The sequence below is a fragment of the Eumetopias jubatus genome, unplaced genomic scaffold (genome assembly GCF_037043125.1).
Source record: "Eumetopias jubatus isolate StellerSeaLion01/CBP00866 unplaced genomic scaffold, mEumJub1_p1.0 scaffold_1, whole genome shotgun sequence".
Classification (NCBI taxonomy): domain Eukaryota; kingdom Metazoa; phylum Chordata; class Mammalia; order Carnivora; family Otariidae; genus Eumetopias; species Eumetopias jubatus.
Window position 1 is genome coordinate 84565000 of NW_028274807.1, and position 15510 is coordinate 84580509.

At 37.1% G+C, this 15510-nt stretch overlaps 1 non-coding gene across 1 annotated transcript; it reads left to right on the plus strand.

Moving 5' to 3' along the window:
* The first annotated feature begins 676 nt into the window (after window positions 1-676).
* Window positions 677-783, plus strand: LOC114207195 (U6 spliceosomal RNA). Its single transcript, XR_003608796.1, has one exon. It is a non-coding gene; the product is annotated as a U6 spliceosomal RNA (small nuclear RNA).
* The last annotated feature ends 14727 nt before the right edge of the window (window positions 784-15510 follow it).

Consider the following 15510-nt stretch of genomic DNA (forward strand, 5'->3'; position numbering starts at 1 on the left):
GTAGACCATTGATCAGGTTCTCGACTGGCCATTGGGTGGTGCACATATGGGACAGTTTCGAATAACACTGGAAAAGCTTTGAAAACTGAACTGACATTGGAACCACAATTCACAGAATGCAGATCAAAACTTGCAACCTGAATATCAACATTCTCTTGAGAATTTAAGGTAGACCCAAGTCTCATATATAATATTCAGAATTTCCAGATTAAAATCTAAAATTACTCAGCACACAAAGAAGCAAGAAAATTTTAACTTACAAGGGAGAAGGCAAACAATAGATGCCAACATGACATATATGCTGGAATTATCAAAGACTTTCAAGTAGGTATGATAACAATACTCCAAGAAGTGAAATAAATGGAAATCTAAAGAGTCTTGGCAAGAAATGGAATATCCCCAATGAAGAACCAAATGAAAACTTTAGAACTAAAAAAATACAATGACTGAAAATTTGAAAAATTCACTGGATGCATTCAATAGCAAAATGAGGATGACAAATTGTTCCGTTAAAATATCCATTCTGAACAACAATTTAAAAAAAGGTTGAAAGATAAACAGAGCTTCAGGAATTTATAGGGTAACACCAAAAGCTCTAACTTCAATGTTATAAGAATCCCAGAAAGAGAACTGAAAGAATGTGGTACAGAAAAACGTTCAAAGAATTAATGGTTGGGTACTATCCGTGGTAGCACATATACTAAAATTGGAACAATACAGAGAAGATTACCATGGCCCCTGTGCAAGGATGACATGCAAAATCATGAAGCATTTCATATTTTTAGAAATGGAAAGACATTCTATGCTTATGGATTGGAAGAATAAATATTGTTAAAATGTTTATACTACCCAAAGCAATCTACACATTTAATCCAATCCCTATCTAAAAAACCAACAGCATTTTTCATAGAACTTGAACAAACAATCCTAAAATTTGTATGAAACCACAAAAGATCCTGAATACCCAAAGCAATCTTGAAAAAGAAAAGCAAAGCTGGAGGCATAACAATTACAGACTTAAAGTTATATTACAAAATAGTAATCAAAACAGTATAGTGGTGGCACAAAAATAGATACATTGATCAATGGAACACAATAGAAAATCCAGAAATAAGCCCACAATTATATGGTCAATTAATCTTTGACAAAGGATGCAAGAATAATCAAAAGGAAAAAGTCTCTTCAATAAATAGTGTTGGGAAAACTGGACAGCAGCAGCAAAAGAATGAAACTGGACCACTTTCTTACACCATACACAAAAATAAATTCAAAATGGATTAAAGACCTAAGTGTGAGACCTGAAACCATAAAAATCCTAGAAGAGAGCATAGGCAGTAATTTCTCCAACATACACCACAGCAACTTTTCTCTATATAGGTCCCCTGAGGCAAGGGATTCAAAAGCAAAAATAAACTATTGGGACTACATCAAAATAAAAAGCTTCTGCATGGTGAAGGAAATAATCAAGAAAACTAAAAGGCAACCTATGGAATGGGAGAAGATATGTGCAAGTAACATATCTGATAAAGGTTTAGCATTCAAAATATATAAAGACCTTATACAACTCAACACCCAAAAAACAAATAATCCAGTTAAAAAGTGGACAGAAGACATGAACAGACAATTCTCCAAAGAAGACAGCCAGATGACCAATAGACACATGAAAAGTGCTCATCATGAGTTATCATCAGGGAAATGCAAATCAAAACCACAATGAGACATCACCTCACATCTGTCAGAATGACTAAAATCAACAACAAAGAAACAACAGGTGTTGGCGAGGATGTTGAGAAAAAGGAACCCTTGTGCACTGTCGGTGGGAATGCAAACTGGAGCAGCCACTGTGGAAAACAGTATGGAGGTTCCTCAAAAAGTTCAAAATAGAACTACCTTATGATTCAGCAATGGCACTACTAGGTATTTACCCAAAGAATACAAAAACACTAATTCAAAGGAATATATGCACCCCTATGTTTATAGTAGCATAATCTGCAATAGCCAAGATATGGAAATAGCCCAAGTGTCCATTGATTGATGAATGGATAAAGAACACACACACACACACACACACACACACACACACACACACACACAATGGACTATTAGCCATAAAAAAGAATGAAATCTTGCCATTTGCAATGACATGGATGGAGCTAGAGAGTATAATGCTAAGGGAAATAAGTAAGCCAGAGAAAGACAAATACCATGATTTCACTCATATGTGGAATTTAAGAAACAAAACAAATGAGCAAAGGGAAAAAAGAGAGAGACACACAAACCAAGAAACAGACTCTTAACTATAGAAAACTTATGGTTATCAGAGGGGAGGTGGGAGTAGGGAATGGGTGAAATAGGTGATGGTAATTAATGAGAGCACTTATCATGATGAGCACCAGGTGATTAAAATAAAAACTTGAGAGGTGCCTGGCTGGCTCAGTCAGAAGAGCATGTGACTCTTGATCTCAGGGTTATGAGTCTGAGCCCCACATTGGGTGTAGAGATTACTTAAATAGATAATTTTTTTTTAATTCTTAAAAAAAAACTTGAAAAAAAAAAAACCCCGAGCCCCCCAAAGAATTAAGGGCTGGAAAATCCCCAAATTTGGTGAAACATATAGATATATATTCAAGCTTAGTGAACCATAAACAGGATTTATTCAAAGAAATCCACATCCAAGGGCATGAAATTGAAGCTACAAAAAACAGGAGTGCTTGAGTGGTTAGTTGGTTAAGCATCTGACTTTGGCTCGGGTCATGATCTCAGGATCCTGGGGGATAGAGCCCAGCATTGAGCTCCATGCTCAGCAAGGAGTCTGCTTGTCCCTCTGCCTATCTCCCTGCTCATGCTCTCTCTCTCTCTCTCTCAAATAAATAAAATCTTAAAAGATAAAGGAAAAATGAGTTGAATAAATGAGGATTTCTCATCAAAAACACCGAGGCCAGAAGGAAGGAAATTGCCACAGCATTTTTAAGAAAGATTTTATTTATTTATTTAACAGAGAAAGAGAGAGTAGCAGAGGGAGAAGGAGAAGCAGAATCCCCACTGAGCAGGGAGCCCGATGTGGGGCTTGATCCCAGGACCCCAGAATCATGACTTGAGCCAAAGGCAGATGCCTAACCAACTGAGCCACCCAGGCGCCCCTGCCACAACATTTTTTTTCTTTTTTATTAACATACGATGTATTATTTGTTTCAGGGGTACAGGTCTGTGATTCATCAGTCTTACACAATTCACAGCACTCACCATAGCACATACCCTCCCCAATGTCCATCTCCCAGCCACCTCATCCCTCCCACCCCCCTCCACTCCAGCAACCCTCAGTGAGTCTCTTATGATTTGTCTCCCTCTCTGGTTTCATCTTGTTTCATTTTTCCCTCTCTTCCCCTATGATCCTCTGCCTTATTTCTCAAATTCCTCACACCAGTGAGATCATAAGATAATTGTCTTTCTCTGATTGACTTATTTCACTTAGCATAATACCTTCTAGTTCCATCCATGTCATTGCAAATGGCAAGATTTCATTTTTTGATGGCTGCATAATATTCCATTGTATATATACACAACATCTTCTTTATCCATTCATCTGTCGATGGACATCTGAACTCTTTTCATAGTTTGGCTATTGTGGACATTGCTGCTATAAACACTGGGGTGTAAGGAAATGGTCCAGTTTCATTCTTCTGCATGTGGCTGTCCAATTTTCCCAACACCATTTGTTGAAGAGACTCTTTTTTCCATTGGACAGTCTTTCCTGCTTTGTCAAAGATTAGTTGACCATAGAGTTGAGGGTCCATTTCTGGGCTCTCGATTCTGTTCCATTGATCTATGTGTCTGTTTTTGTGCCAGGACCATACTGTCTTGATGATGACAGCTTTGTAACAGCTTGAAGTCTGGAATTGTGATGCCACCAGCTTTGCTTTTCTTTTTCAACATTACTGTGTCTATTCGGGGTCTTTTCTAGTTCCATACACATTTTAGGATTATTTGTTCCATTTCTTTGAAAAAAGTGGATGGTATTTTGATAGGGATTGTGTTGAATGTGTAGATTGCTCTAGGTAGCATTGACATCTTCACACTATTTGTTCTTCCAATCCATGAGCATGGAACGTTTTTCCATTTCTTTGTGTCTTCCTCAATTTCTTTCATCAGTATTTTATAGTTTTCTGAGTACAGATCCTTTGCCTCTTTGGTTAGATTTATTCCTAGGTATCTTATGGTTTTGGGTGCAATTGTAAATGGGATCGACTCCTTAATTTCTCTTTCTTCTGTCTTGTTGTTGGTGTATAGGAATGCCACTGATTTCTGTGCATTGATTTTATATCCTGCCACTTTACTGAATTCCTGTATGAGTTCTAGCAGTTTTGAGGTAGAGTCTTTTGGGTTTTCCACATAAAGGATCATATCATCTGCAAAGAGTGAGAGTTTGACTTCTTCTTTGCCAATTTGGATGCCTTTGATTTCTTTTTGTTGTCTGATTGCTGAGGCTAGGACTTCAAGTACTATGTTGAATAGCAGTGGTGATAGTGGACATCCCTGCTGTGTTCCTGACCTTAAGGGAAAAGCTTTCAGTTTTTCCCCATTGAGAATGATATTCACTGTGGGTTTTTCATAGATGGCTTTTATGACATTTAGGTATGTACCCTGTATCCCTACACTGTGAAGAGTTTTAATCAAGAAAGGATGCTGTACTTTGTCATATGCTTTTTCTGCATCTATTGAGAGTATCATATGCTTCTTGTTCTTTCTTTTATTAATGTATCACATTGATTGATTTGTGGATGTTGAACCAACCTTGCAGCCCAGGAATAAATCCCACTTGGTTGTGGTGAATAATCCTTTTAATATACTGTTGGATCCTATTCTGCCACAACATTTTTAAAGTGCTGAAAGAAGATAATCCAGAAGTCTATGTCCAGCAAAAATTTATTTCAATTAATAATGGTGAAATAAAGACATTCTTGATAAAGGAAAACTAAAGGAATTCATCACCAGCAACCTGCTTTAGAAGAAACAATAGATGAGTTCTCCAGATAGAAGAGAAATAACACCAGAGGGGAACCTGGAACTGGAATGGTAAAAATGTGGGTAAATATAATAGACTATTCTCCTGAAGTTCTTTAAAATATATTTGGCTGTGTGCCTGGGCAGTGCAATTGGTTAGGCACCTGACTCTTGGTTTTAACTCAGGTTGTGAACTTGGGGTTGTGGGATTGAGCCCTGCATTGGCTCTGTGCTCAGTGTGGAGTCTGCTTGGGATTCTCTCTCCCTCTCTCTTTGCCCCTCCCACTCTTCTCTCTCTCTCAAATAAATAAATAAAATCTATCTCTCTCTCTCTCTCTCTCTCTCTCTATATATATATATATATATATATATATATATGGCAGTTGAAAGCAAAAGTTATGGGATGCATGCGTGGCTCAGTTGGTTAAGCGTCTGCCTTTGGCTCTGGTCATGATCCCAGGGTCCTGGGATGGAGTCCCACATAGGGCTCCTTGCTCAGCGGGGAGCCTCCTTCTCCCCTTGCCTGCAGCTCTCCCTGCTTGTTCTCTCTCTCTCTCTGACAAACAAATAAATAAAATCTTTTTTTTTTAAAGCAGAAATTATAACATCGTTTAGTGGGGTATGTATATCTAAAATACATATGCCAACTGCAACATAAAGAGGGAGGACTAAAAGGACCTATATTTTGATTAGGTTTCTCCATTCCACTTGAAGTGGTAAAATAATCTTAAATAGATTGTGAAAACTTAAGTATGCATATTATAATCCGTAAAGAAGCCAGTAAAAAATTATAGAGATATATAATCTTAAAACTCAGTAGGTACATTAAAATGGAGTACAAAAATTTCAAATAATCCAAAAGTGGAAACAGAGGAACAAAATATATAGAGAACAAACGTATCACAAATAGTAAAATGATAAACCCATAATTGCAGTAAAAGTAAATGATCTTTTTTTAAAAAAATTTTATTTATTTCTTTTAGAGAACAGGAGAGAACACCAGCAGGGGGAGGGGAGGGGGTAGGACAGAGGGAGAAGCAGACTCCCTGCTGAGCAGGGAGCCTGATGCAGGGCACGATCTCAGGACCCTGGGATCATGACCTGAGCTGAAGGCAAATGTTTAACTGACTGAGTTACCCAGGCACCCCTAAATGTAAATGATCTAAACAAATTAAAAGACAGAAGTTGTCAGAATGGATAAAAAAACACTATGTGGTCCTCCAAGAAATTCACTTAAAAGATTTTATTTTATTTATTTTGAGAGATAGAGAGAGAGAGAGAGAGTGCACAAGCAGGGGGGAGGGGCAGAAGGAGAAGGGAGAAGAAATTTACTTTAAATTTAACAGTATAGTAGATTAAAACCACAAAGATAGAAAAAGATATACAATACAGACACTATTCAAAAGAAAGCTGAGTGGCTGGATTACAATCAGACAAAGTAGACTTCAGAACAAGGAAAATAACCAGGAATAATGAGGGACTTTACATAAGGATAAAAGGGTTAATTTATGGAAGTCATAATAATCCTAAATGTGTATGCACCTAACAACAGAGCTCCAAAATACATTAAGGAAAAGATGATAGAACTAGAAAATAAAAATTATAGTTGGAGTCTTAAGACTCCTCCATCAGTAATTGGTAGAACAAGTAAAGAGCAAATTAACAAAGATGTAGAACTGGAAAACACCATAACCAACTGGATTTAATTAACATTTATAGAAAACTCCACCCAACATCAATAGAATATATATTTTCTTCAAGTGCACCAAGAACATTGACTAAAACAATATTCTGGGTCATAAAACAAGACTTAGAAAATTATATTAATTGAAATCATACAAGGTATGTTCTCTGAATATAATGGAATTAAACTAAAAGAAATCTAGTAATCCTGAGTCTTAACCCATAGTGATAGAGTTTAGCAGATAAGAGCTTGGATTCTGGTTTCAAATAGAAGCAGATCTGAATTTTGACTCTGCTACTTACATGTTTTGGAAACTTGGACAATTAACTTATGCTTTCTTTACTTTTTTAATTTTCTAATTTATAAAATAGGCTTAATAATGATCTCCACCTTATAATATTGTCAAGAATAAATTAATAATGCGTTTATACAAAGTGTATAAGGCAGTTTCATCATCTATATGTGTTCAATAAACCTAGGCCCCTCTTATGAGGAGGAAGGAGCCAGAGTATTGATAACAAAAGGTGGTAGTAGCTGTTGGTTTTAAAATAACAAAACATGTGACAAATTTCTTGCCATTAATCCAGCATAACATATTTTAACATTTTACTTGAATATCACCCATTTGTCATTGTGGAGACATTTTTATTATGGGTTACACTGGGCACTGATTCACATTCTAGAGACCAAACTTTGCCCAGCACTGGTGGACTGTATTTTCTAAGATGGATTCATACAACTGCCCCTTGACCACCCCCTCGTGATTGGTTAATTTTGTTGATGAAAATGGGAACTAGGATTGGGAGAGGATTCATTCATTTAAAAAATTATTATTCAGCACCTACCTTGTAACAAGCACAATGTAGGTAAGGGCTAAAGAGCACCAGAACTGAGGGTCTAAAGTGGAAGCAGATACAACAAATTCTAATTAAGTAAACAATTATAATAAAAATCATTGGACTATTGATAGACAAAGAATACCTCAAGTTCAATTTTCTTTTGCAATTGCTTTTCCATTATTCATCCTGGTAAGTGTTACGAGTAGAAAATAGTATATCAAAAACATTTTCCTGGGCTGGTGAATAATGGGCAGGGTGGGGAAGGGAAACACCCTTCAGATCTGTCCTAGTATGTTCATAATGGTGTCACAGACCCAAAGAAGATTAGAACACACGGTTATAAGCTCGCCACCCGGGTCATCTTTCAAATTCAGAGATGCCAAAAGATTTCAAGATTCCAAAATTAGGATCGCCTTGGATTCTCTAAGGGAATATGTTTACCAGTATTGCCAATATGATATTATGAGTATTTGTCAAAAGTTGACCGGACGGAAGGACTCTCTGCTTGTGCAGTAGAAAATTATTTTCTATAACTAAAGACTCTAATGTCATATTACATTGTGTTTTCCAATAGTGTACAGAAAACAGGTGTCTAATGAAGCTGTAAGAGACAGCAGATGAAAGGGGGTTAAATCAAATCTCATGATCAGCATGTTTAAAATTGATTTCTCAGGTTAAGAAGACATAAAGAGCTAGAGTGAAAAAAGAATTCCAGTGGCTGAAACAACAGACTTTTTGACCATACTAGGGAGAAGCGTGACGCTTTAGTTTTGGATCCTTCCGCATATGGTTACAAAAAGAGCAGGGAGTTAAAATTAGCCTGAGCATTATTATTGGCTATTTTGTTAACAGCATTTTGCTGTATCGGAACATTCAATGTATTAAGAAGCTTGAATCAGTTTCACAGAATGTTTCAACAAACAAGGTAAATTCCGTTTTTGTGGTAGACCTCCAAAGCTGTAAGAGCAGCCGCCAAACCTATTAATGAGAACAACACAGTTTTCCTGGGTTGGCAATACCTCGTGGATTGCATATGATTGAATAACAAAGAACATACTGCACATAACTTTGTGGTCTTAAAAATGTTGGATAATCTTAAAGATTAGAAGATTCACAAAGAAGAACTTAAGGATCTAATATCTAACCTTATTTAAAATTCCACTGAATGTTAGTATAAAATTTTATAAAGTATTCACAAGTACATTCATTCAATCCTGATAAAAACTAGTATGAGAGGACGGCTGGGTGGCTCAGTCATTTGGCATCTGCCTTCGGCTCAGACCATGATCTCAGGGTCCTGGGATGGAGCCCCATGTTGGGCGCCCTGCTTAGAGGGGGGGGTCTGTTTCTCCCCCTGCCCCTCCCTCCTCCTCTCTACTCGTGCTGTCTCTCTCTCTCTCTCTCTCATTTGCTCTCTCTCTCAAGTAAATAAATAAAATCTTTTTAAAAAAAACTAGTAAGAGAGGGTATTGTTTCTTTTTTAAAAAAAATATATTTTTTTAGTTTTTAATTTTTTTTTTAAGTAGGCTCCATGCCCATCATGAAGCCCAACACAGGGCTTGAGCTCACAACCCTGAGATCAAGACTTGAGCTGAGATCAAGAATCAGATGCTCAACCAACTGAGCCACCCAGGTACCCCATGTTGTTTCTTTTTTTATAGATAATCAATCTGTAGCTCAGAGAGTTTAAGCAACTTACCAAAGCTCAAATTATTGTTAAGTGGCAGACTAATAGGGATATATAAATAATTTCAATGGAAAGAAGCAAACATTTACAACTTCCAGATATACCACTGTTGTATAAATACCAAGTAATTTTATGTTGGGTGTACACAAGATCTTGAGATCTTGTTCTTGGCTTGGTAAATTTAAACAAATGATTAGATTATTAATTGCCATCAATAAATGGCATCTTAAGCTTTCCTTTTTGTTTTGCTTACATTAATAATATAAACTTATAGTGGAACAATTTAAAAAGATAAATAAGCCAAAAGAAATATTATCCAACCGTCAAATTCTTGGCCAGAGAAATCACTGATAAATTTTAATGTGTACCTTTTTTTTTCAAAAATTTTATTTTTGTTATCTCTACACGCAATGTGGGGTTTGAACTTACAATCCCGAGAGCAAGAGTCATGTGCTCTACCAACTAAGCCAGCCAGGCACCCCTAATGTGTATCTTTCTAGTGTTTCATAGAAGTGTGTGTGTGTGTATACACTAAAATATATGTAAATAAAAGAAAACATACACATCTGCAAACATATATATATGCACATTTAAAATACATGTGTATTTTTAATTTATATACCCATGTAAATATATTTTTATTTAGACACATATAAAATAATTAAGAATATTCTGTATAGTCTACTTATATATTGATTTTTGAAAACTTTTCATGCACATCTTTTCAATCAACAAATATACTTCTACTTTTTTTATGGCAACATTTTGGACATTTTAGATTGCTATTATGAACAATACTGTGATGAACATCCTTGTAGTTTTAATTTTTTTAAAAAAGATTTTATTTATTTGACAGAGAGAGACACAGCAAGAGAGGGAACACAAGTAGGTGGAGTGGGAGAGGGAGAAGCAGGCTTCCCGCTGAACAGGAAGCCCGATGCGGGGCTCGATCCCAGGACCCTGGGATCCTGACCTGAGCCGAAGGCAGACGCTTAACCAACTGAGCCACCCAGGTGCCCCTTTGTAGTTTTAATTTTGCCTACATTCTCAATTATTTCCTTAAGGCAAATCTCTAGGTTTGAGTTTTGATGCCTGTTGACAAATTGTCCTTCAGGAAGTCATACTTCCACCGGCTGTGTATAAGACTGCTTGTTTCCTTATACATACATGGAATATTTTCAGCTCAGCAATTGGCATTTAAAGTTCCTACATGCCCATGGTTCTGTCCTCCTGAGGATCTTGCGTTCTAACTGACTGATCCTGAGATACTTGTGCATAGTGGAGTGACAGGCAGACCAGCTGGGTTTCAAGGTTTAACAAGATAATCCACGTATGGCATGTGGTGGAGTATCTATATGCAGTAAACACTAAGTATATGGCAGCTATTTATTATTGTTGTTATTTTAATTTGGAATCTTCCCCTTCATCTCCCTCAGGAAAAGTCTTATTCTTTCAGCACCCAAATGAAATATAATCTTTTTGATGCCTTTCTTGATTTCCCCAAGGATGATTTAGACCCTTTCTCTCTGCACTCAGTACACTTTGTATATACTTCTGTTGTAGGTCATATCACATTATAACATAATTATTCTTTTATCTCTTTGACTCTCTCAGTACATTGTGAATGCCTGTGAATAAGGACCGCGTCTTATCTCTTCCCACAGCACTGAGAGCAGGCTCTGACATATGGTAGCCATGCAGTAAATGTTTGTTACATGAGTAAAAGGATGAAAAGCAAACGAATAAAGATTTTGCTCTTCAAATGGGTGACCCGTGACTTCCTTGGGACTCTTCATTGTGGGATTTAAGTTTGGAAGAAAGAGGGTGAGGACTATGTTCCTACTTCTCTTAGTTGTCAGTAGAATTAAGAAAATATGAAGCAACTCTGGGGAAAACATGAAGTAACTCGGGAAAACTGTGGCTGAGGGTGTCTTTGGAAGTGTCATCACAGTACCAGTGTTGTGTGGCTTTGAGTTACTAAGAACTCCTTCTCTTCTGTCTGTTTAGTAAGAGTACATCATTGACGGGGAGAAACTTGCCAATTTCTCTGAAGGAGGGCAAGCTAGCAGATTCTCATGGGAGTGTCTACCGAGACTACATTCCTCTTCTCTAATTCACTTAGATGGGCCATTTTACTACTGTGATTCCACCCTTCCTGGACATAATTGAGTCAGAGCGGACACCAATCCGTTCATTTATAACTCCGAGTCTGTCCCTTGGGAATTTGGAATTTAGACTCGGAGGTGCTGGCACTAATAAATTCTTGCTAGACCTGAGAGAACACGTTGGGGGCACTCAGGGTGGCAGACTTTGGCTTTGTGTACAAAGTAGCTGAATAAGCATTTCTGCGGAGTGAGAAGAATGACAAAGATGTGTGCAGTGAAACAAACATGCAATTCCATGGACTGGAAGAGGATGAGGAAGAGAAAGAAAAAGAAAGGGAAAGAGAAGAAGAGTCCACTGCCTGCACTTTCCAGTTCTGGCTCTGGTTCTGTGTGGGTTCTGGGTTCTATACTGTAAGTCCCAGGAGATATCCTCAGGTTAATTTAGAACATTTCCTACATACACCTGTCATTTGAGTGGCATTTGTTACTTCTAATTCAAGGAGTTTTCAGCAAGGCAATGTAAGTTGTTGGCTTTACAGGTATAGTAGCTTTATAGTAGTTAGAAAAATACTATTTGTCCTAGTATGCCAGGGTTCTGTCCCAAAAAAACATGTCAGGAGGTGTGATGGTAGGGTGTCCTGTCACTGTTCCATGGAGGGCTCCTGTTGCATAAGTCAGCCTGAAGGGCATTCAGCCAAGGCGTCAAGGTGGGTATCAAAAAGACTTTTTGTTTTGTTATCCAAACGCGTCTTGGAGTTTTTACCCTGGCCCCAAACCAATCCTAATGTTGCCTGGACAATCTCAGAATTTCTGGGCCAGCCTTGCATTTGAGCACGTTGATAGAAACAAGACTTAAGGTCCTTTGGATTAGAAGCAGCCTGCTGACATAAGGGGAAAAGCTGCAAGGCTTGCTAACTTCCTGGAAAAAATTTAAAAATACACCTGTAGGGTAACTTAGTCAAACTTTTTTTTTTTTGAGATTTTATTTGTTTATTTGACAGAGAGATACACAGCAAGAGAGGGAACACAAGCAGGGGGAGTGGGAGAGGGAGAAGCAGGCTTCCCACCGAGCAGGACGCCCGATGCAGGACTCCATCCCAGGACCCTGGGATCATGACCTGAGCCAAAGGCAGATGCTTAACGACTGAGCCACCCAGGCGCCCCTCAAACTTTGAGACTGAAAGAGGCACTATTAATAGTTAAACCAAAATAACAGTCATAAAGTAGAACTGTATTCAGCAAATACAGCAGTATTGTCACCATATCTCTGGGAAATTTTCAATGATTTACATATATATTTAATTAGAGAGGTTATAAGAACCATTATTTTCATTTGTGAGTAACTCATTTATTCTTATTGTTTAAAAAATTTTTTTATTATAGACAAAACTGATAAAATGTAGACATGCAGAGAGAAGTCAGTAAAAAAAACCCTGTCACCTCTTAAGGATAATGACTATTAATATTTTGACATACATCTTTGTAGATTCGTCTAATTGTGCATATGATATATTGAAATAAAAATTAGAGCATATTGCACATATTATTGTATAAATTGTTTTTTTTTAAAAATTGCTTTTTAGTGTCCTTACACATCAATATCATTCTTAATGGTTATTTTCTGAATTGTTTATGAGGTACCATAATTGGTTTAACAACTCCTTTTTCTTGGGTATTTAGGCTGTCTCCATTTTTTTCTTTTTTTAATTTTTTTTATTTATTTGACAGAGAGACAGACAGAAGAGCACAAGCAGAGGGAATGGGAGAGGGAGAGGCAGAAGCAGTCTCTGCACTGAGTAGGGAGCCCGATGCGGGACTTGATCCCAGGACCCTGGGATCATGACCTGAGCCGAAGGCAGACGCCTAACCATCTGAGCCACCCAGGCGCCCTAGGCTGTCTCCATTCTTATAGATTGTGCTTTAAAAGGCCTCTTATTTTCCTGCAATATTTTTTCTTATGAAATAAACACAGGGAAGTGGAGGTGCTTTGTAAAGGATCATGCCTTCAAAGATCTCTCAGGTTAGAAATGCATGTGGACCGTGTACATAAGTCTATTAAAACATTTGAACTGGTCACCAAATCAAATGTCAGGTTTTAATTTTTTTTTTCTTTTTTTCTTTCCCGGAAGACAAAGGGAAACATCTGGAAGCAGGGCCTGGACACCCCCTTGTGTCACCTGGGTGGGATGTGCTGCCCGCAGTCCTTTGCGGAAGAAGATACCTTGCCAACACTGAGGAGGAAGCAAGTTTTACAAAAAACACTGTGATGGAAATCAAAACACAAAAAAGACAATGTAATTTGTTTTTATCTGCTTAGAGATTTTCCTAACCATGAAATGGATCTGGCTTTTGAGTACATTATTAGATACAGTTCTCTTTTTATCATAACCAACCTTTGGGTGCTCGCTTCGGCAGCACATATACATAACCAACCTTTGGTACAATATCATTTTGCATGATGTAAAAATATTTTTAAACATGCTCATTGCAGAAAATGTGGAAAATTGTTGCAAAATAATTGTATTATCATTACTTGGAAATAACAATTATTAACATTCTGATGTATTTTCTTCCAATATTTTTCTCTCTATATATACATATGTAAATTATATAATGGATAGTATAATAAGGTTTTATTGCATTATTAAGTATTAGAATATTATAAGGGTTTTCTTCTTGCCTTTTTAAGACTTGACCTTAAATTGTTATGGGAAAGTCAGGTTCTGTAACTATCATGTTCCCTGCTGAATTTCTGGTGCCTAGATGAATACATGGCACGTTAGGAAACCCTTGATAAATATTTATTCGATTACTGACTCTTAGTATATAATTGTAATTTTCTTAACCATTCCTCTCTTGTATGTCATTTCCAGCTGTTCACTATTGTAAGTCACACGATGGTGAACTTCTTTGTGCATAAAGCTTTATCCACCTTCCTGAGTTTTTTTCCCCCGTGTTAGTTTTTTTTTTTTTAGCATATGTGCTGCTGAAGCGAGCACTCATATTAGATTTCTTTAATGCGATGATTACATCCCAAGGAATAGAAAAATATAAAATATAAAAGTTCCAATTATATGGTGGCAGACTACTTCCAATTCATCCAAACACCAGCAGGACTTATAAATAAATGGCAGAAGTATAAACCCAACTAAAACTTCCACTCTGAAGCCTGGGTCTATGCCGCTTCTCCATCGACCTAGTTACAAAATGACTGAGCAATGGTAATCTAAAGATTCTGAATAATTATTTCTGATTCATCAAGCCAGTAACTATAGCACAAAAAGAAAGTGTTAGTTTGGTAGGGCTTTAGTTTAATGAAGCCCTTCTGACTCATGATAACAGGGCCACTGTGAGTCCAAATGGCACTTCTGTGTGAATTAGAAAAAGTGACCCTTCTCCAAGATATTTTAATACCCTGTGCAGGAAAGTTAACTTAATCAATACATAAACCTATGAATATAGAGATGTGAGTTGCATCCTCTACAGCCATGAGGCATAAAACCTGGACAATTATATTTTCTAACTTTTAGGAATTTTCTGTTCAATCCAGCCTACAATGTCAACCCAAGTAGTCTATGCTTTCTGGAAGCCCCTTTTTGAAAATTATTACAACTTTGATCCTTTTTTTCATCTTCTGGCTCCTCTTTGTGTCTCTTTGTTTTTACAATGTTTCTGCAATCTCATCTACAAACCATGTTCTGGGATCACAGATCCTCTCAGTTCACAGAGTCAGATTTATTTTTAAGTATTTATAAACTATATGTAATTTTAATATACTGGATATAAAAGCCAGTTTCATGCATGCATGTTTATTTGAAACAACTTTAAAAACACAAGTTTAGGGCGCCTGCGTGGCTCAGTTGGTTAAGCGACTACCTTCGGCTCAGGTCATGATCCTGGAGTCCCGAGATCGAGTCCCACATCAGGCTCCCTGAAGCTCAGCCGGGAGTCTGCTTCTCCCTCTGACCCGCCCCCCTCTCATGCTCTCTCTCTCTCATTCTCTCTCTCACATAAATAAGTAAAATCTTTAAAAAAATTATTAAAAAAACACAAGTTTATTAAAGAAATAGTAATGTTTTATTTCTCTGATATATTCAGCCAGAGAATTTCTATTGTGAGTTTGATTATCTGGCCCTTTATTGGACAAAGTTCCATCAATTTTAAAAGTATATTGGATATTCAACCTTGACACTT